Source organism: Schistocerca cancellata, chromosome 7 (genome assembly GCF_023864275.1).
Source record: "Schistocerca cancellata isolate TAMUIC-IGC-003103 chromosome 7, iqSchCanc2.1, whole genome shotgun sequence".
Taxonomy (NCBI): Eukaryota; Metazoa; Arthropoda; class Insecta; order Orthoptera; family Acrididae; genus Schistocerca; species Schistocerca cancellata.
The window spans coordinates 396108070-396130624 of NC_064632.1; positions in this window are offsets into that span (position 1 = coordinate 396108070).

A 22555-nucleotide genomic window follows, 5' to 3' on the forward strand; every position below is an offset into this window, starting at 1 on the left:
TATAAGTAAAATGGACTAATGCCTAGCAAATGTAAAAGAGTCATGTGGTCATACAACAGAGTTTTCATATGGACCAAGTCCAACTACCATCAGGAGAAGCCAGGAAGATTTTATAAGAGACACTGAGAAAAAAAAAAAAAACTTAAATCTAATATTCGCTGTAGTTGTTCATGGGTGGAGTTGTGCATATTGGTAGAAGTTATTTTTTATACATTCCGTAAGAGCGTGCTAAAATTTGACAGGACGTAGAGGATGCTCTACTGAATAGTTTGAAGTAGGTAACCCGAGGTCGGAGAAGACAGCTTAAGGACACACCAGGAATAGAATCACATTACTGTGTACTTTTTACACTCCTGGAAATGGAAAAAAGAACACATTGACACCGGTGTGTCAGACCCACCATACTTGCTCCGGACACTGCGAGAGGGCTGTACAAGCAATGATCACACGCACGGCACAGCGGACACACCAGGAACCGCGGTGTTGGCCGTCGAATGGCGCTAGCTGCGCAGCATTTGTGCACCGCCGCCGTCAGTGTCAGCCAGTTTGCCGTGGCATACGGAGCTCCATCGCAGTCTTTAACACGGGTAGCATGCCGCGACAGCGTGGACGTGAACCGTATGTGCAGTTGACGGACTTTGAGCGAGGGTGTATAGTGGGCATGCGGGAGGCCGGGTGGACGTACCGCCGAATTGCTCAACACGTGGGGCGTGAGGTCTCCACAGTACATCGATGTTGTCGCCAGTGGTCGGCGGAAGGTGCACGTGCCCGCCGACCTGGGACCGGACCGCAGCGACGCACTGATGCACGCCAAGACCGTAGGAGCCTACGCAGTGCCGTAGGGGACCGCACCGCCACTTCCCAGCAAATTAGGGACACTGTTGCTCCTGGGGTATCGGCGAGGACCATTCGCAACCGTCTCCATGAAGCTGGGCTACGGTCCCGCACACCGTTAGGCCGTCTTCCGCTCACGCCCCAACATCGTGCAGCCCGCCTCCAGTGGTGTCGCGACAGGCGTGAATGGAGGGACGAATGGAGACGTGTCGTCTTCAGCGATGAGAGTCGCTGCTGCCTTGGTGCCAATGATGGTCGTATGCGTGTTTGGCGCCGTGCAGGTGAGCGCCACAATCAGGACTGCATACGACCGAGGTACACAGGGCCAACACCCGGCATCATGGTGTGGGGAGCGATCTCCTACACTGGCCGTACACCACTGGTGATCGTCGAGGGGACACTGAATAGTGCACGGTACATCCAAACCGTCATCGAACCCATCGTTCTACCATTCCTAGACCGGCAAGGGAACTTGCTGTTCCAACAGGACAATGCACGTCCGCATGTATCCCGTGCCACCCAACGTGCTCTAGACGGTGTAAGTCAACTACCCTGGCCAGCAAGATCTCCGGATCTGTCCCCCATTGAGCATGTTTGGGACTGGATGAAGCGTCGTCTCACGCGGTCTGCACGTCCAGCACGAACGCTGGTCCAACTGAGGCGCCAGGTGAAAATGGCATGGCAAGCCGTTCCACAGGACTACATCCAGCATCTCTACGATCGTCTCCATGGGAGAATAGCAGCCTGCATTGCTGCGAAAGGTGGATATACACTGTACTAGTGCCGACATTGTGCATGCTCTGTTGCCTGTGTCTATGTGCCTGTGGTTCTGTCAGTGTGATCATGTGATGTATCTGACTCCAGGAATGTGTCAATAAAGTTTCCCCTTCCTGGGACAATGAATTCACGGTGTTCTTATTTCAATTTCCAGGAGTGTATTTACATTAGTAAACTGCAGATACCATCATTGACACAATGATCGTACCATTTGTACCGTATCTTACAACATGTGCTGAAACTGACTGCCATCAACCTCAATGGAAAACATGACATCGGCGAACAAGTTTCTGACGCACCCTGAAAAATATACCAGGTGTTAACCGAATCACATCACAGACAACTACAATTCTAGAAACTAATTCCATCTCCGTATCCACTGGGGTCTCATAGAGAAATGACGTTATTTAGTCCCATAGGAAATAACCAAGGGGAGTCAGGCCATGGAATTGAACCTCCCCTCCCAATCCACCGACCAGCAAATACCGTACCGGTATTGCTCCATCGTGTTGTACTGTACGTCTCTGAGCAGCACTGAGTAATGAATGCGTCTGTCGTTGATTCATAGCATGTTCTGTCAAGGGACAACGTAAATACGAATGAACAGTGACACCTTATTGACAAGTTAAGTAAATCAAACGTGCATCGCGACTTCTTAGTAATCAGGCTCGTCCTCCTTGTTTTCTTGCAGGAAATAAAGAATGTACGTGCACAGTACGTGTAAACTTGTACGCATGTTAGTTGTACATAAGCTGAAAAACAGTCATGCTAGACAAAGTGGTAGACAAGTCTACTTCCATATTCCTTTAAGCTAGCTTCTCCGATCCCAAGCTCCCTACCTCAAGTTGTTCGATGGAGCATTCTCTATGCCCTGTTAAATTTTTGCATGCTCTTACGGAAACACCCTGCGTATGTTTGCCAGATCGCATGGGGTAATGAGAAGAAGCAAGTCGATGATATGATTCAGTTCAGTAAGGAGATGACGAGAGTTCGAGGAAAGGAGATACAAGGTAATACTGCGCTGTGAGGATATTTCAGACGTGAAAAAATGCTGCACTGTAAGGATATAGTTGCCGAGTAAACCAATTTGCCAGTTTGAATGTGTATTTGTTAGTTTGGTGAGAGTATGATGTGATAATTTTATTGTGTATCTTGATCTACTGTTAATAGGTCAGATAGGTGAACTTTTGGAAGAAAAACATGACTGTTTAAATGGAATAAGAAATAACAAAAGAGTGAATTCGAAATGACAGAGGAAGAAGGTAGGAGTAAGGCAATTATGAATCCAAATCGAAAGACAGACAGACCATGAACCATCGCGTATGTGAAACAATGTTACCAAGATAAAAGCAAAATGACAGATAAAGCAATGAGCTAGTGAAGCAAATAACGTATACAATAGATAAACTTTCTTGCAATTTTCAGGTATGAGTAGAGAACTAGATCATGCTGGTGTTTGTGTTGTACATAAATGATCACCACAATTTATGAAAACCACAGTATAAGAGATAAAATGAGTTGTTATGATGGAAAGTGGTCGAAGAACGAAAAATCTAACTTATCACATGAAAGATAACCAATGAAGACAAAAATGATGGCGATAAAATGGTAAGATGGTAAGAGGTGTAGGGTGACCACACTACATTTTGGTTACAGGTGCAAGTGCACTGGTAATTATGAGTCTTCTAGTAGGTACTGCTTGGCGTCCCTGGGATAACCAGCAGTGCGTGTGAATATGAATAACCACATCCATATAAGTAACCAATGACAAAAACCTCACCTGAACTCCCAACGAAAATAAATTTCTGAATGAAGCGTAAATGAAATTATCGTTACATAAATGAAAATTGTAAGAGGATTGCAATTACGACCCAACAGTTATGGTGTAAATTAGATGTACGAAGGTGAGTTTTTGGAAAATGAAAGTCAGTTTTCGAACTAAATACGTTAACATTTACAGCAAAGTGGAATTGTTGAAGTGAAAGTAATCAGTAATATTAAAATGTTGTATAAAGTAACAAGTAACAACAAATTTGTAAGAGAATAGAGAATATACGTTGGTAAAATTGTTAAATTGTCAAGGTTCTGAAAATGTTTATTTTTATGTTGTCCAAATAGTGGTGATAGGAGCACAAATATATTTGTTTCATTTTTCTAAGACTGTAATATTACTGTAAGCAGTATTAAACTGTTTGAAGTCAAACCATGTTACACATTTCAGGAAGGCACGAGAGTGCTGCCAATGGAACAAGACACAAGGTATGCTTAGCGAGTAACCACTGCATTGTGACGGAGCACTTTTGGTGTGGCGCACTCCCTGTTGCACAAGAAACGAATCTAGCACGTTACTGTGGGACATCCCATGACACTGGTTGCTATCCGCTCACCCAGCCAAGTTACCAACAGATCAACACACGTCTGCCTAATAATGATGTCATGTGGTTTCTGTACGAAATTAATGTCAAAGAAAAACTGTGCATTGCCCTACTTCTTTTTTATACATACTGAAGACTGAGAGAATCAGAAACGTACTGACGAATCCAAAGGCGATGTGGGCGAAGAAATACTTTTCACTTTAATACGTAGCCTTGCGGATAGAATGGACCACTATGTTGAGCGAGTGGACGTCACTGACTGGGTAGCAAATGAACACTAATAATGATTCTAAATGTTGTGCGGGTGAAAAGAAACAAAATAAACAAATTTCTAAGAATCTTGTGACACTGTAAGGAAGGAAGAGACACTAATATGATCTTGTCATTACGCTTCCATGTGAAACATACATGACCAGCTGTGCTCAAATCTAGTACTTGAACTTTTTTTAACACATGTTATGGTCATTAGCGTTGTGAACACTTGAATTAACGATTTCCTATATGTATGCGACAGACAAAATAGGAAGAAACGTTATGTTGAGAACGATCTTGCATTTCAAACAGTTCACCTTGTCAAACTAACGTTAGCGTGCCACAACGGCCCGTACCATTTACAGTCAACCTTGAACCCAATAAGGAATTCCATTACTCTCGTGCCAAAAGAGCCACTATGTTGTCATTAGGTGACGAACTACATTTGAACCTCAGATCATCAATTATATTTGATATTTTCTTTCAAGAAAAATTTAGTATAATTTAGTGTACCTTTCGTTTTGTAGAACAGAGATTTACTTCCACGTTTTCATGATGAAATATGAACGCCATGTAAATGTCATGTTTGTGCAGGTCTAAACTCATTGTCTGATAGTACTCACATCAATTTTTTATACTTTGAATGTGTAGTATAAACGTTTTGTTTTGCTGTTTGGTCTTTGATGTTATACGGAAAACATATGTAAGATTTTATGTTTGACTCAACCAGTTTCCGTCATTGCTTACTTAATATTTGGCCATACCATTTTGTATCACTCTTTACAGATGTGTACAACATATTAGATGCACAGTGACACAAGTGTGAGTTCTGTATGAGAAGTTCAGTTTTGTGTGTTATATACATCCTGAGTGTTATATATATCATGTGCTATGTGTGTTATTATGTGACGATGTACTATCAAGTGCATTTTACTATGTTCACCATTCAGTTATGTATGTATCTGCAGAAAGGATAAATGACGTAAATCGCAAAAACTTGTTTTCAAGCGACCGTGAATTATTAATTGATGTTTCAAGAAAGAAAAAGAGTGATTGAGCATAAACCATAAGTGAGTGAATGAGCATGAAATGTAATAATGCAATGTTTTATTGAGTCAGAAAGTGTGGATGTGAGCTAAGGCAATAGTAGAAACTGTAATATAGATTTGAAAAGAAGAATGAATGAGTTCATAAGCTGGTGTCTTCAATGACTATCACGTGTCCAATAAAAGAAAGTTAGCCTTCTGCACCAACAAGGGAAAGAGTCAGTGTGTAATGAATGGATTATGAGATTGATAAGGAATATAATAATTGATTATGTGTAACTTTGGAAAAAGCATATCCTTCCCCAAATACTGAATGTCAAAGGTGAGCACACAATCCCAGTGCCATATTAGGACAAAATTCCTTGACGAACTTAGTCTATATCAAGTTTTAATAGCAATGGCACCTGAAGAAATTAAAAAAGAGCACGAAGGGGTAGTCTTACGTGACCGTTTTATCCAAACTGTCCTGCAACTTCTGTAAAAACACATAAAATGAGTCAAATTTACTCAGAATGAATTAATACACAGCGAAAATGAAATTTGCATCCGCACCAGTGATTTCCAGCACTTGACTGCTTATATTACAATCCCCAATTTTTCAACTGCATCTACAGCGAAATGAGAAGCCACTATGAAAGCAAATATGACTTTGCAGAGACTCGCAGTAGTTCCATAAATTGCAAGGAGTCATTCCTCCACTCATAGTGCTATATGTGGAATAACCGATGACACCATATGAAGTGAGATGCAAGCCAGGTATTGAGCTCCGAAGGGAAACAGCCCTGGCGCCAACCGTTAGTAGCCATACAAAGCAGATTACATCTACAGGATGTGGGGGCAGGGGAGGGGGGTGGATGATAACAGAGACTGTCTTTAGTAAGCTGTATGATGACTGCATACGTGCTGTTTAGCGGCAGAGTCGCAGAACACGTGTCATTGTGGACAGAAACAGCAGGGCAATCAAAATTTACCGAAAATCACCGATTGTCAAGGGAAGATCTTAGAAAGCGCAATGGGACCAAAAAAATTAGAGCCCCGTGGTAGGTCGTGGGACGCCATCTCACCGATATACCACAGAACCCAATAGTTTGAGACCAAGTATAAACTGCTACCATTGGTTTACGTAAGTACACTACTGGCCATTAAAATTGCTACACCACGAAGATGACGTGCTACAGACACGAAATTTAACCGACAGGAAGAAGATGCTGTGATATGCAAATGATTACCTTTTCAGAGCATTCACACAAGGTTGGCGCCGATGGCGACACCTACAACGTGCTGACATGAGGAAAGTTTCCAACAGATTTTTCATACACAAACAGCAGTTGACCGGCGTTGCCTGGTGAAACGTTGTTGTGATGCCTCGTGTAAGGAGGACAAATGCGTACCATCACGTTTTCGATTTTGATAAAGGTCGGATTATAGGGTATCGCGATTGCGGTTTCTCGTATCGCGACATTGCTGCTCGCGTTGGTCGAGCTCCAATGACTGTTAGGAGAATATGGAATCGGTGGGTTCAGGAGAGCAATACGGAACGCCGTGCTGGATCCCAACGCCACGTATCACTAGCATTCGAGATGACAGGCATCTTATCCTCATGGCTGTAACGGATCGTGCAGCCACGTCTCGATCCCTGTGTGGAGACGTTTGGAAGACAACAACCATCTGCACGAACAGTTCGACGACGTTTGCAGCAGCATGGACTATCAGTTCGGTGACCATGGCTGCGGTCACCCTTGACGCTGCATCACAGACAGGATCGCCTGCTATGGTATACTCAACGACGAACCTGGGTGCACGAATGGCAAAACTTCTTTTTTCCGATGAATCCAGGTTCTGTTTACAGCATCATGATGGTTGCATCCGTGTTTGGCGACATCGCGGTGAACGCACATTGGAAGCGTGTATTCATCATCGCCATACTGGCGTATCACCCGGTGTGATGGTATGGGGTGCCATTGGTTTCACGTCACGGTCACCTCTTGTTCGCACTGACGGTACTTTGAACGGTGGACGTTACATTTCAGATGTCTTACGACCCGTGGCTCTACCCTTCATTCGATCCCTGCGAAACCCTACATTTCAGCAGGATAATGCACGACCGCATGTTGCGGGTCTTGTGCGGACCTTTCTGGATACAGAAAATGTTCGACTGCTGCTCTGGCTAGCACATTCTCCAGATCTCTCACCAATTGAGAACATCTGGTCAATGGTGGCCGAGCAACTGGCTCTTCACAATGCGCCAGTCACTATTCTTGATGAACTGTGGTATCGTGATGAAGCTGCATGGGCAGCTATACCTGTACACGCCATCCAAGCTCTGTTTGACTAAATGCACAGGCGTATCAAGTCCGTTATTACGGCCAGAGGTGGTTGTTCTGGGTACTGATTTCTCAGGGTCTGTGCACCCACATTGCTTGAAAATGTAATCACATGTCAGTTCTAGTATAATACATTTGTCCAGTGAATACTCGTTTATCATCTGCATTTCTTCTTGGTGTAGCAATATTAATGGCCAGCAGTGTAATTAAGATCTTGAATTTAGAAGTGTGCTTGTGTTCACTGACGTTCATTCGTAGTGGCCGGCAAACGAGAGTACGCACAGAGAGAGACAAAGTTCGACAAAATTCTCTGTAAAGAGTTGTTTCTTGCTACAGCGTCTTGACGGGCAGCCATCTTCATGGGCAGACTTCTGACTCGTCTGGAGCGAAAGACTTTCATCCAGAAGAGTTGAAATTTGAGACAGTCAGAGAGAAGTTCTCGGTTTAGAGCGAATGCCTGATTTGGCAGCAGCATCGGCCACTATTTGCAGATTAAGTTTGGTGAGATCGAGTCGTAACATCGAAGCAAACTGTAGGGAAAAATGAATCATTTGTAACGACGTTTGGTAATTTCAGTCTTCATGTAGAAGATCTGTTCACAGCTTTAGGTTCTATCAGCTCTCACTGTGCACTAAATTTCGGTAATCACAGTACAGAATCTGCCTATATAAATCTTTTGTCTACATACACATTTACTTGAATCACATTCGTGACCCTCTATACATAACGGCAAGGCATTACTCTATTCATTTCAGTGTTCATTCCATTTGTTTAGTATGAAATTCAATTATTTACCTGAGTAATAAACTGAGTTCTTAGACATCTTTGGCTGATTTTGTAGGTAGATAAATTCCCTTATCGTCATTTTGATGGGTGATGATTACCATATGACAGGTATACAGAGACAAATTAAGATATTCACTTAAAGATTTCCATTAAGTTACTCCAACCACAAGTCGTTGTTGGATGTAACTTACTTTCAGCAGAAAATGTTTCTTCGAAATGATCTCATGTTTTTTTAATACCACAACAATGACAGTTTGAAGTTTCGTGACACTACAATCACAAACAGAACGAGTTTTGTGTACAGTTTGTTGGTAACACATTGGAAGATACGTTTCCCTCAGCGTTGACTCAACATGACTGTCAAGATTTGAGTATTTCGTGACAAACATCCGGAACACTTTATTCCTTACCGTAGAAAGAGGTGTGTCGGCTGACACAAATTCCCTATAGACATTTTCAGAATAAACTAAAAAAAAAGAAATGAAATGTATCACGTCATACAGAAGAACTTGGAACTCTGTACTACATCACTACTCAGACGAGGTTTTCATCTAGTGTAAAACTGCAGCGTTGCGTTTCCTGCCCTCCAGTTTTGTTTTCTTACACAGTTGACATAACGGTACGCGTCCATGTGAACAAAATTGCGCTAAATTCTGCAGTATACCGCTGCAGTATGATACCTTCTTGTTGCTTATACTTTAGTCACGGTAATACTGCCTTCTACTGTCTGGGAGTGAATTGGAAGGATGGTCAGCCCCTGGTGCAATATGGCTATGAACAAGCAACTTCTGGGATTCTATGGTGCGTGCAACAAATGAGATGATAAACATATAGCTGCCAGATGATACACAGAAGTACAATAATATACACCTTGCATTTAGGGCAGCGGTTGCTTATAATAAGACTGAATGAATCACAGGTTATTCCTCGTGTAAGTAACACACAAAAATAGTAAATAAACTGAATGATCTAACATAGGACAAAAATAAGGTAAAAGTTTGTGATAATAACTGAAACACAGAAATTTATGTAAACACAGAAAAAATATGTTTAAAGTGTGTATCTTGAAAAATAATTATTGATCTACAAATCTCAGATCTACTAATGAACCAACACTATATTTTATGATTCTGTGCAGCCATACAAGGCCACCTAGGAATACAGAGAGGAGACATCTTTTACAGCTAGAGGAAAAGCAGCTATGACGAGCGGAGAATGGGAAAAGTTTCCACAGCAATCTGGATCTATTCCGCTTTTAATGTTTCTCATACATGATGAATGATACCGTCAACAAATGTTCTATTACGTTAGCGGAAAATCCTGATACCAAAGAATTAATTCGTAAACCTGACCGTCTTCTGCAGTCATTTCAGTCGCTTACAACAATGCGACAAGGGGCCTCTTCCTGCTAAACGTCCACTGTTCAAATTGCCGTCAATGCAAACAAGAGGTGACCGAACGTGTAACCAATGGCGCCCCATACCATCATACCGGGTGATATGCCAGTATGGCGATGACGAATACACGCTTCCAATGTGTGTTCACCGCGATTTCGCCAAAAACGATGCTGTAAACAGAACCTGGATTCGTCAGAAAAAATGACGTTTTGCCATTCGTGCACCCAGGTTCATCGTTGAGTACACCATAGCAGGCGATCTTGTCTGTGATGCAGCGTCAAGGGTGACCGCAGCCATGGTCACCGAACTGATAGTCCATGCTGCTGCAAACGTCGTCGAACTGTTCGTGCAGATGGTTGTTGTCTTGCAAATGTCCCCATCCGTTGACACAGGGATCGAGACGTGGCCGCACGATCCGTTACAGCCATATGGATAAGACGCCTGTCATCTCAACTGCTAGTGATACGAGGCCATTGAGATCCAGCACGGAGTTCCATATTACCCTCCTGAACCCACCGATTCCATATTCTGCTAACAGCCATTGGATTTCGACCAACCCTAGCAGCAATGTCGCGATACGATAAATTGTAATCGCTATAGGCTACAAACCGACCTTCATCAAAGTCGGAAACGTGATGGTACACATTTCTCCTCCATACACGAGGCACCACAATAACGTTTCACCAGGCAACGCCGGTCAACTGCTGTTTGTGTCTGAAAAATCGGTTGGAAACTTTCCTCACGTCAGCATGTTGTAGGTGTCGCCACCGTCACCAACGTTGTGTGAATGCTCTGAAAAGCTAATCATTTGCATATCACAGCATCTTCCTGCCGGTTAAATTTCGCGTCTGTAGAACGTCATCTTCGTGGTGTAGCAATTTTAATGGCCAGTAATGTACAAACACTAGATCCAACCAGAAACTCTTTTGAGTCCTTAATTTTTCTGAAATGTGGTGAATTTGATCAAAACCCTACCACCTTATTTCAAATATTTCAGATAGTGTCCTCTTTACATGATCTGTAGTAGTGGTTCTCCGCAGGTGACGATTGTGTGTCTCTAATGATTGGTTCATATGTGGCAGTACTATTTAGAGTTTGGTAGTCCATAGTGCTTCTACTAGCACTAGAGAGAAAATACGAACATATGTAAGTGTTGGGTAGTATTTCTGACAGAATATCTAACCCTCCCGTACTGGAATCCAATAAGCATCACCTGTCTTTAGACAATCTATGATGCATAGAGGCTGCCGTTACATAGCGGATACATAACTTGACGCCACGTAGTATGCTTGCTAGTTGCCACAGAGTGACAGGAGGAGAGCCGTGGTACCTAAAAGTGGTCGTTTAGTGATAGATACTGTCCGTGGAGCATTCAGCAGAGACCACATTGTGCTGTGTACCGAGTTTCGTAGTGGCCACAAGAAGTGCATTAATGACTACACAGCGTGCAGTGATAGTCGCATCCAACCAGACTCGCGCCTTTAGTGTCATCCTTCGTTGGACGTGACCAGTAGAGTCGAGAGAATATTAGGCGAAATATAGTTTTTCAGAACGGGAAACCATTGTTCCGTGATCCTCTTATACTGAGTGATTTTCGTGAAAGTAGATCTGGAATGCAGTTCGGTATCTGCTGGTTCTTGAACTGTGTATCTAGTTTCTAACTGTACAGACTTCTGGCACCCCGTTCTGCTCAAGCATGATATAAATGTATTTTATTTCAGTAGCTCGTTAGCTATGCTAAGCAAATGATGTTGTATCTTGCTGAAAACTTGTTTGTATTTCCGCGTGCACCGACACTGAGTGTTGTGTCAATCTGTGCTGAATATTTCTGAATAAAGTTCCTGTTTTACGAGGAACAAACCTTTCCATCTTTATCACAGAGAGGTAATACCGGAAATCCGCTCCGCAAAGCCGGTCTAAGCTGCAGTAGCGACGACTGTGAGGAGAATAAACAACGCGCAACAGGTGCACGTAAGTCGCCGGAAAGCGACGAAGAAGCAGAATGAGATGCAATTGAATTTACCGTTCAGATTCTGCATGCCGTAGAGGTTTATCCAAGGAGGCCCGAGAGAAACCCCTGCTCTACAACTGCAGACACGGGCTTCTTTGATGTAGGGTCTGTGTGGTATCTGCGCTATCGTCCTCGTTCGCGTAGTATCAATTACAAATTTTATAGAATATGATTACAAAGAATAGTCTATTGTTAGTTTGTACTGCAGGTGCGGTTTGAAAAATACGAGCAAACTATTGCCGTCTAATACCAGGAACTGTAGATGAAGAAGAACAAATACCCAACCGTTCGTTTCAACGGCGTATGAATAACGTAAAAATTAACTGTGGCAGAATTCGTACAAAAAATTATCTGTGGTTCTAAGGTGAGAAAGGTGCAAAAATGGAAATTGGTGGTAAGTTCTATGCGACCAAACTGCTGAGATCATCAGTCCCTAGGCTTACACACTACTTAATCTAACTGAAACTAATTTAAACTACGGATAATACACACGCCCATGCCCAAGGGAGGACTCGAACCTCCGACGGAGAGAGGTGTCTCATGAAGAATATCGTTTTATGTAACTCTTAGTTTCTTAGAGATCTTTGCCTAGCTGGTTGCAGTGCTATGCTTATTAGGCTATTCAGGGAAGTAATTTACGTGATGATCTATATTTAATGTTATACAATATGAAACCTTAACATATGTCAACTAAGTGTATTACCTCTAAACAGAGCACTTATGCGTGATATACGAAAACATATGAAATTATTGAAAAGGAGCGATTTGATTTACCAGGACTGTAGTTAAACTACATAGCAGTTGCTTCGATTTGGACAAAATGTATCAATGAACACCGCTAACGATTAAAGTTTTGAGTAACATCACAACATATAAGTATCTCGTATTAGGAATGGCAACGAAAGCTTGCACTGGAAGCGTATATATGTCTCCCTTCCACCTAATGTATTCTTACGTTTGATTCGCTATTTCCAATTCTTCATCCCCGCTATCGAATGATATGCAATCCTCCTTTTCCATGCCGAAAACCAAAAGATTGCCAAAACTTAATAATTGTAAAATTATTTCAAAATTATATTTAATTTTCCAGTACCACTCTTAGAATCGCCGAATTCCTCTCTCTGGCGAGTCACAAATCTTCCTTTTGAAGGATAATGCTTTCACCTTTGACTATCAGCTGTTTTGCAGTCATCACGATTGCAGTTTCGACTGTAAAGCGAATTTAAATTGGAAGCTTAAAGAATAAAATGTTCATTTATGTCTGAAGATAAGGCCGGTAAGACATTAACTTTTATCTGTCTTTGAAACCTGCTTAAAACAATGTAACAGTAAATCCACCTGTCCTTCTGACCTGCAACTACAGTAACACTTCCGGATGCTCGCCTGAAACGTCATTGACTGCCTAAGGCATGTTTCCTCTCCTACCGATACATAACTTTGAAACATCCCTATTAAATTTGCTATTACTAGTGATCGACTGACCTAGTAACCTTACGTTTTATTGACTGTTACTCAAGGGATAAGAGCTGATTGGTTTTAACTGTTACGGGATTTGTGACAGCGGGATTTGAGATTCTTAATAACTCTTTAATCAAGGAAACAATGTTTGTAGGAATAAAGGTCCTGAAAGTTTGCTCCAAGTCGAGTGACATATTCTTGTTCAACGCAACAGCAGACAGTCACTACCTTCGTCATACACATCTATCCACATCTCATCTCAACACATCCAGTATATCGAAATATCATCGCACGGTTTTATAGCAATTTGCGCACGTAATACTCAAGGAAATCCATTGGCCGCTGTGATAGATGAGAACGTAAGTTGTCGGTGTCTCGTATTTTATAATCACTCTTAATAAAACCAGATGCTTTGATACTGATCGGTGTATCTCATACGGTTTACTGAGAGTCAGTCCACGGCGATAGGGACACACTTAGCCGGTTCTACATTTTCAGTACACCATCTGCCGCTGATCTATTACAACAACTACATTAATACTCAACTGCCTGCTAACACATTCGGCGCACTCCGTGTCAGGCAATCGAGCCTTGGCCTACCCTTGACATGTCTCAGCTAAATATATATTTGAGTAGGGGACCGTGGATCGCTTACATCCTTGGAGCCACAGGTGAAAAGCACACATAAAAATCGTCAAGGATCGCCAAAAGAAGGTAAAGAACATAAAATTTAAGAACAAACAATAGAAAAGTATCACGTGTAAATTCCATATTACTGGTAGTAAACTGTCTATATAAATATATCACTCAAAAATTCAGCATTTCTTAACGAAACACGGTAAATACACACTTAAAAATGTTTTTCATCACTCCCGTTCCCAGAACTCCTGAAGACAGACGTTGACTGTGGATATTGTATCACAGACACAGTCCCTTTGACTGTTCAGAGGTGTCACTAAACCCGTCCAAAGATGTAAACAACTATTAACGAGCAGCGCCTATTAGACGGAGGGAGCCCGACAAGCCGATCAGTTCCAGTCATTCGACGGTCAATACCGCGGTTCGATCGCGTCCTCATTGTTACTTTATGCCAGGAAGGGCTCTCAACAAGGGAAGTGTCCAGGCGTCACGGAGTCAACCACAGTGATGTTCGGACCTGGAGGAGATACAGAGAGACAGGAACTGCCAATGAAATTCCTCGCTCAGGCCGCCCAAGGGCTACTACGACAGTTGATGACCGATACCTACGGATTACGGCTCGGAGGAACCCTGGGAGCAACGCTACCATGTTGAATATGCTTTTCGTGCAGCCACAGGACGTAGTGTTACGACTCAAACTGTGCACAGTAAGCTGTATTATGGGCAACTCCACTCCCGACGTCCATGAAAAGGTCCATCTTTGCAACCACGACACCATGCAATGCGGTACAGATGTGCCCAACAACATGTCGAAAGGCCCGCTCAGGATTGGCATCACGTTCTCTTCACCGATGAGTGTCTCATATACCTTCAACTAGACAATCGCCGGAGAGGAGGCAACCCGATCAGGCTGAACGCCATATACACACTGTCCAGTGTGTCCGGGAACGTGGAGGTTCCCTGCTGTTTTGGGGCGGCATTATGTGGGGCCGACGTACGCCGCTGGTGGTCATGGAAGGCACCGTAACGGCAGCACGATACGTGAATGCCATCCTGCGACTGATAGTGCAACCATATCGGCAGCATATTGGTGAGGCATTCGTCTTCACTGACGACAATTCACGCCCCCATCGTGCACATCTAGTGAATGACTTCCTTCAGGATAACGACATCGCTCGACTAGAGTGGCCAGCATGTTCTCAAGACATGAATCCTATCGAACATGCCTGGGATAGATTGGTAAGGTCTGCTAGTGGACGACGTGACCCACCAACCACTCTCAGGGATCTAAGCCGAATCGCCGTTGAGGAGTGGGACATTCTGGACCAACAGTGCCTTGATGAACATGTGGATAGTATACGAAGACGAATACAGGCATGCATCAATGTAATAGGACGTGCTACTGGGTATTAGAGGTACCGGTGCGTACAGCAATCTGGACAACCACCTCTAAAGGTCTCGCTGTATGGTGGTACAACATGTAATGTGTCGTTTTCTTGAGCTATACAAAGGGTGGAAATGATGTTTATGTTAAAAAAAAATGGCTCTGAGCACTATGGAACTCAACAGCTGAGGTCATAAGTCCCTAGAACTTAGAACTACTTAAACCTAACTAACCTAAGGACATCACACACATCCATGCCCGAGGCAGGATTCGAACCTGCGACCATAGCAGTCGCGCGGTTCCAGACTGAAGCGCCTAGAACCACTCGGCCACCATGGCTGGCGTTTATGTTCATCTCCATTCCAATTTTCTATACAGGTTTCGGAACTCTCGGTACCGTGGTGATGCATATCTTTTTTTGATGTGTGTATTTTCATAAGTAGTGATTTGATTTTAATTACAAAGAATCTTTCCTTGTCACGCCAATAAACACGTAACTGATGCTGGTTATGTATTTTTACAGCACATCTCAAAAACACTCATTTAGTTTATTCCAGCTGTGCATCTAAAAGGTAGAGAACCAGTACCAAAAATGTAATAAGTATTCCATTCTAATATGTGCTTAGCACTTGATATGAAGAACAGGAAAGAAAACATGATTTCAGTATATCAAACTACATAATTAATTGACGGTTCTCTACTTTCTTTTGTTTCGGAAGGTTACGGGTGTTACTATCTGACGAGAGTGTGTAAAGTGATAAAAGAACATCGAGAACAGCTATGGAGTAACCAAGTTATTACTATCGGGGCAAGTTGATCGGAACTACAAAACTTAAATGCTAGTGCACACTCTACGACGAATTATGCCCTCACCTCAGGACGACCTTAGCAACAGATTGTCCGCTCATCGTGTGCTGCAGGATGATGGTTTCAACCGAGTGAGGCTTGCTACTTTCATTCACAGGCTTTACAGACACTCGCATTAAAGAAGTGGTAGTTTAAATGTGCAAGGGCGATGGCAGATGGCGTGTTCACGGCATGTTTCTGGAGTATCACCACCCACTGCGAAAATTTTAAGCGCCGGCCCCCGTCACCCCCTTCATCGTTTATGCATTTTCAGCAACTAGTGTGACGAAGACTCTGTCCTTGATATAGCCCAAGAAAAAAAAGTTAAGGGGCGTATTGTCTGGTGAGGGGAGTAATTTTCGGATCGGTGGATTGGAAGAAACGGTCCAACACCTTGGCCACCCCGCTCTCCAGACATTACGCCCCTTGACTTTCTTTTCTGGGGCTACATCAAGAACAGAGTCTTCGTCACACCAGTTTCTGACGCCGACGAACTGAATGCTAGGATACAAGCTGCTGTTGGTTCTGTGACAGAACATATGTTACGAAACACCTGGCGGGAACTGGAATACCACCTCGACATTCTCAGAGCTACCAAGGGAGCACACGCTGATGTTTACACTAACCCATGTAACGGCATCAAATGTAACTTATTACGTCAAACGGTTATTCTGTTATAAATTTTTATATTCAGCGCAAGACTTTGTGTTTACCATGTATTTATTTTACTGTCGATAATGAATACAATTATACTCATTTTATTTTGCCAACTTTGTTACTCAAGTGCTTTAGAACAGACAATATATTTTGTTTTTCCGCCTTCAGAAAAGACAATTTTCTTGGCTGTCCGACTTGTGAGCATGCAACATACAACTGGTCATGTGAAAAACAGGGATTTTCTAGATTCAGTCCGCATATTTGAAGTGAACGAACATGTACTTTTTGATAGTCACTGAGAATACAAGATGAATGGGGAACAGTGGCTGTTTGAAATCAGATGGTATGTCGGTGGGAATGATGGGCATGCGTGGAATGAGCACATCATTTGCTTTCGACTTTTCATCAAGAATAGTTACCTCGATGACATTCGGCATCAGTTTCTTCACAGAGAGTCTTGTTCCATTACACAATCGGGGTGGATTAATGTTCCGCAAGAGAATAATTGGTACATTGACTCTGAGTGACAATTTGTGCAGTGGGACACCCGTAGCCACACCCTTCCTGCACAGCACCCCGGCCGCAGTTTTTCAGCAAGAGAATGCACGACCAGTTGTTACTGTACATCACGTGCCTTCTTGGAGTCACAGGAACTCAGCCTTTCTCCCTGGCCCGGCGGATCACCAGACTTGTCACCCATCGAAAATATATAGGTATGGTGAAACCACGGGTAGAGTACTGTGATCCACCGCCAACCACCCCAAATGAACTTTGGAACCATATGAATGCAGCGTGGATGGCTATACAGCAGACGCCTCACATGCCTTATCCGCGTTGATGCCATCACCCATGGAACAAATTATCAGGCACCATGACGGACCCTGTGCCTACTAGGCAAAAGGACACATTCTGAACCGAGGTAACCGAAATGCTAATTATTTCTGCATAACGTACTAATTTTCATGTCCTGTCATCATTAACGTTCCATCTCTAGACGTTCAAGGTGTTCTGTTTCATCCGAACATGGGCGTCTATACAGTTACCTAACATTGGCGATACTTTTCTTGCTTTGGTGTCAGAGAACTTCTCTATGACTTCATTACCACCCAGGCTCATGTTCAGTTGAGACTGTTGCCAGCCCACACAATTGTGCCTGGCCCATTTTGGGCGTCAGGTACGTTTACTCAGGTTAAGCTTCGAAAAACTTCATTTTCCACTTGCCACTCTCATCGGCTATATTAGAAAATTTGGGATGGTACCCAGGACACCAATCACAACATAAATGAAGGCTATAACAAATGAGCAAGGGAAGCAACGCTCACGCGGTTCGCGCTCACGCGGTTCGCACTCACGCAGTTCGCACTCATGCGGTTCGCACTCACGCGGTTCGCACTCACGCGGTTCGCACTCACGCGGTTCCCACTCACGCGGTACGCACTCACGCGGTTCGCACTCACGCGGTTCGCACTCACGCGGTTCGCACTCACGCGGTTAGCACTCACGCGGTTCGCACTCACGCGGTTCGCACTCACGCGGTTCGCACTCACGCGGTTCACACTCACGCGGTTCGCATTCACGCGGTTCGCACTCACGCGGTTCGCACTCACGCGGTTCGCACTCACGCGGTTCGCACTCACGCGGTTCACACTCACGCGGTTCGCTCTCACGCGGTTCGCACTCACGCGGTTCGCACTCACGCGGTTCGTAGCAGCCACACGGGACTTCCAAGTACACCCCCAGGCCGCAAAAAGGCGCACCGAGGGATACGGCCTACCTAGTAGCTCGCCAGGCAACAGCTAGAAGTGGCTGGCAGCACGGCAGGAACACGCCTACCTCCGGTCATGAGTTACAAGGGGCTCCACACCTCTTCCAGCTATTTAAGGAAACCCGGGGGTCATTGCAGACAGTTCCCATCGACGAGAGTGGGCCGTCTCATTGCGCCGGCTGCTCAGTATGTCGTCGGCCTGCTATCGATGACCACAGTGTAATGCCTAGATGTAGATTTCTGAGCTGGAAAACAGGCGTCTTCAAGTGTGGTCATTTCAGTGTTCACTTCTTGTTGCAAGGGTTAGAAGAAAGAGGGAGATTTAGCACTTTGCGCGAAAATGGCATAATCTTTGCATGGGTTTCAGTGTTTCACTCACTTTGTGTTACCGGGCTTTTATACAGTTGGGACCAATTCATGTTCATCTTTAAAATTGATGAGACTGGGGTCCTTACCCGGCCATGACTGAAACTGTTGCACGGTTTGGAAGAGTTGTCACGTCAGGTGACATGTCTTAGTCCTCCAAATTTCCCACAAAGAATTAAAAAGCTGACTTTGACTTTTTAAATATCTCACTGAATGCACATATTATAACATCCAGTACTTTAAAGTTTAATTCTACGTTGTACTGCATTTCTGGATCTTTCTCATATTTGAACTGTTTCTTCTTCCGTCTCTTCAGTAGCTGCTTTGTACCATCTACGGTCGGGTTTTATATTCCGAATTTGTTTGCCATTTCATTAGCGTGTAGTGGGTAATCTTGTAATCTGAGGGCTCTCAGTAGGTTTTGCAATATTCTCTGGTCTTTTCTACTGAGTCAATAGCTTTCGATATACACTGGTCAGCCAGAACACTGTGACCACCGATCTACTATCGATATAAACCTGTCCACACGATAGCATCGTCACCTGGCGAGGAATGACTGCTAGTCAGACACACGCACGGTGCTGTTCGTGTGTAGAAAGGGGAAAGCGTGCGATCGATCTGAGTTTTACCGAGAGCAGTTTGTAATGAACCGGATGCTCGGTACTAGCATTTCGGAAACTGCACGACTTGTCGGATGTTCGAGAAGTGCAGTGGTGAGGTCTTCAACAAGTGGCGAAACCAAGACGAAATCACGTCCAGACGTCTCGGTTTTGCGCGGCCACCCGTCATAACAGAAGTCGGACGCCGTAGGCTGAAAAAACTGGTAAAATAGGACAGACGTTGAATCGTGGTGGAACTAACGCGAGACTTGAATGCTAGTCAGAGTACAGATGTGTCTGAACACAGTGTACTGAACACTCCTAACGACGGGCCTCCGCAGCCGACGACCCATGCATACGCTAATGTTAACGCAACGATATCGGCAACTACGACTGAAATAGGCATGTGACGATCGATACTGGACGTTGGCGCAGTGGCAAATCTTTGGATGGTCTGATTAATCCTGATACCTTCTTCATCATGGCGATGGATGTGTGCGAATTCGTTATACTCCAGTAGAAGAGCTCCTTGGTATATGTACTGTGTCATGGAGACAAGCTGGCCACGGCTCCATTATGCTCTGGGAATCAGTGGAGTCCAGTGGGTGCAGTGGAATTCGTGCAGGGCACTATAATGGCGAAGAAGTATTGTACACTGATTGCATACCACTTATATCCCTTCATCACGGTCATATTTCCCGACGGCCGTGGCATTTTTCAACAAAACAATGCGCCATGTTCACTAGCCCGAAGTGTAAACAAGTGGTTCGAGGAAAACTGCGGCGAGCTGAAATTGATGTTCTGGCTCCCCAGCTCGTCAGATCTATACTCAATCGAACACATCTGGGATCTGATTGAATGTGGCGTCAGAACTCATCGACCCCTTCCCCGGAGTTTACAGGCATTAGGCGACTTGTGTGTGCCGATGTGGTACGAACTCTCTATCCAGAAACTTACCAAGGCCTCATTGCTTCCACGACACGGTTCGTCGCCGCTGTCTCCCAAGCCAACGGTGGACATCTTCGATTTTAGACAGAAGGTCATAATGTTCTGGCTCATCAGTGTATCTGTGGTAATGCTTTATGCGATTTTGCTGACAACATTAACGTAGAGTAAAATATCTTATCATCACGGATAAGGTTTGCCAATCTCCCAGCTTCGTGTGCAGTAATTCTCTCCGTATTTTCGACATGGCTTACTTCAACCAGTGCATCCAGGACCTCTCCCATGTTGTAGTTAAAACGGACTACTGCTTTAGTCCTACTTTCCCAATTTGTTGTACGAAATGGTTTCTGCGTTATGACATATCAGTGACTGTTCATGACTGCCGACTATTGCATAGGCGCAGAAAAGAAATCATAATTTTTTACCACCAAACAAAGGAATGAAACTATATTCCGACGTCTTTGCAGCGTCATTCAATTGATTACGGCTTCAAAAGTTGAGAAGGGAAAGAGAATGAGGGAACACTTAAAAGAAGTTAATTCAGATGAGCTTAACAAGAACAAGAGCAGGTCGAACGGTATTAAGGGCTGAACCAAATGAGAGGGAGAGTTAGGGGAAGGATGCGATGCTCGATGCTTCTTCCTACGTGTAAACGCTGCTTAATCAGATTGTGTGGATTCAAAAGACTATGGCCTGTGATTCGCATTACATACCGCGTTTGCTTATTTATACACAGTGTTTTTCTCAGCGATTCTACTATAGATGTTTAATGTTGCTGTACAGGAACTGCTCGGCCATCATAAGTCAAAATTTTACTTTCTTTCTTTATTACAATGTTTTTTGCTTCTGTAGGAAGTTTCAAGGTATCGTAGGTGCATTTAAAGTGTTGATTAGGCACATGGCAGAAACTGAAGAAACTTTTGAAAGACGCACGCAAAGTGACTAACTAGATTGGTTCATTTGTCATCTGTTCCCCGTATCGTTACCAGCAAGACCCGAGTTTTTCTGCCCCTAGAAACCTGTCATATGGGTTATGGCTCGCCCCCCCCCTACCAAACATCTCCCATAGAGCTGACTGTGGGCGTTCCAGCAGCCATCCTGCGCGTGGGACACCAGTCCTGATCGTCTCCACAAAGCTCGGCACGCCGGTATTATCGAACAGAACTATGTGTTTGGAAACAGTAAAACATGCCAGCAAAGGCACTCACATGGTGCATTTTGTGGACATAAATTACGAAAGTGATTTCGAACTAAAAACTCATTCTTCATAAAAGTAGTTTAAATCATTATGGGATGGACAATGAGTGCTGCTTTATAAATGAAACGTGAAGAGACTACCCCCCTCCCTCCTTCCCCTGTGCAATACACTCGTACATCTAACATATTCACTGATGCCTTGTTATTTATACTTATGTAAAGAAATTTACTTGTGTCCTAGCAAAAATTTCTCTCGGTACCTGTATAGGTCATACATTACGTAGTAGTGATTAAAATGTACCAGGGTCTCATGTAACGTGATGATGCTGAACTAGCTGAGACAACCTCAAGATGGGAGGATAACTGACCGCAACTGAAGGACATCCCCCGCCTATTGTTCCGGTAGATGACCTTTCTGTCAAGAACCTGATCCACAAGATGGGTGCTACCATAGCCGACGATATCACCCGAACTTTATCCTAGGGTCTGTTACACTTGTTCATTGCCTACCGCGAAATTCCACACATCTTACAATACAACATCTTACAAACCGTAACGTCTATTGTTCGAGAAATTCATAAAGCAACACCCGGCTTTCTTTTAATGTGACCGCTTTTATATGAGACCACTATGAGACCATCGCCACACTCCGTTGTCCACAGAAATAGTTGAAAATTAAGTATGCGTCTCTATGGCAAACTGTGTAAGTCATATATAACAAAGACAAATCGCAAAATCTCAAACTACGAAAGTGCAGTACGTAAATAACTGTAAACCGCGTATTAAGGTAACTTGTCCTTCGAAAGAACCGTAACTATGAAAATATTATTCTCTGTACCAGAACACGTTAATTCATTCTTGCAACTTAAAAATCACTTCTGTTACTTGCGTAGGGAT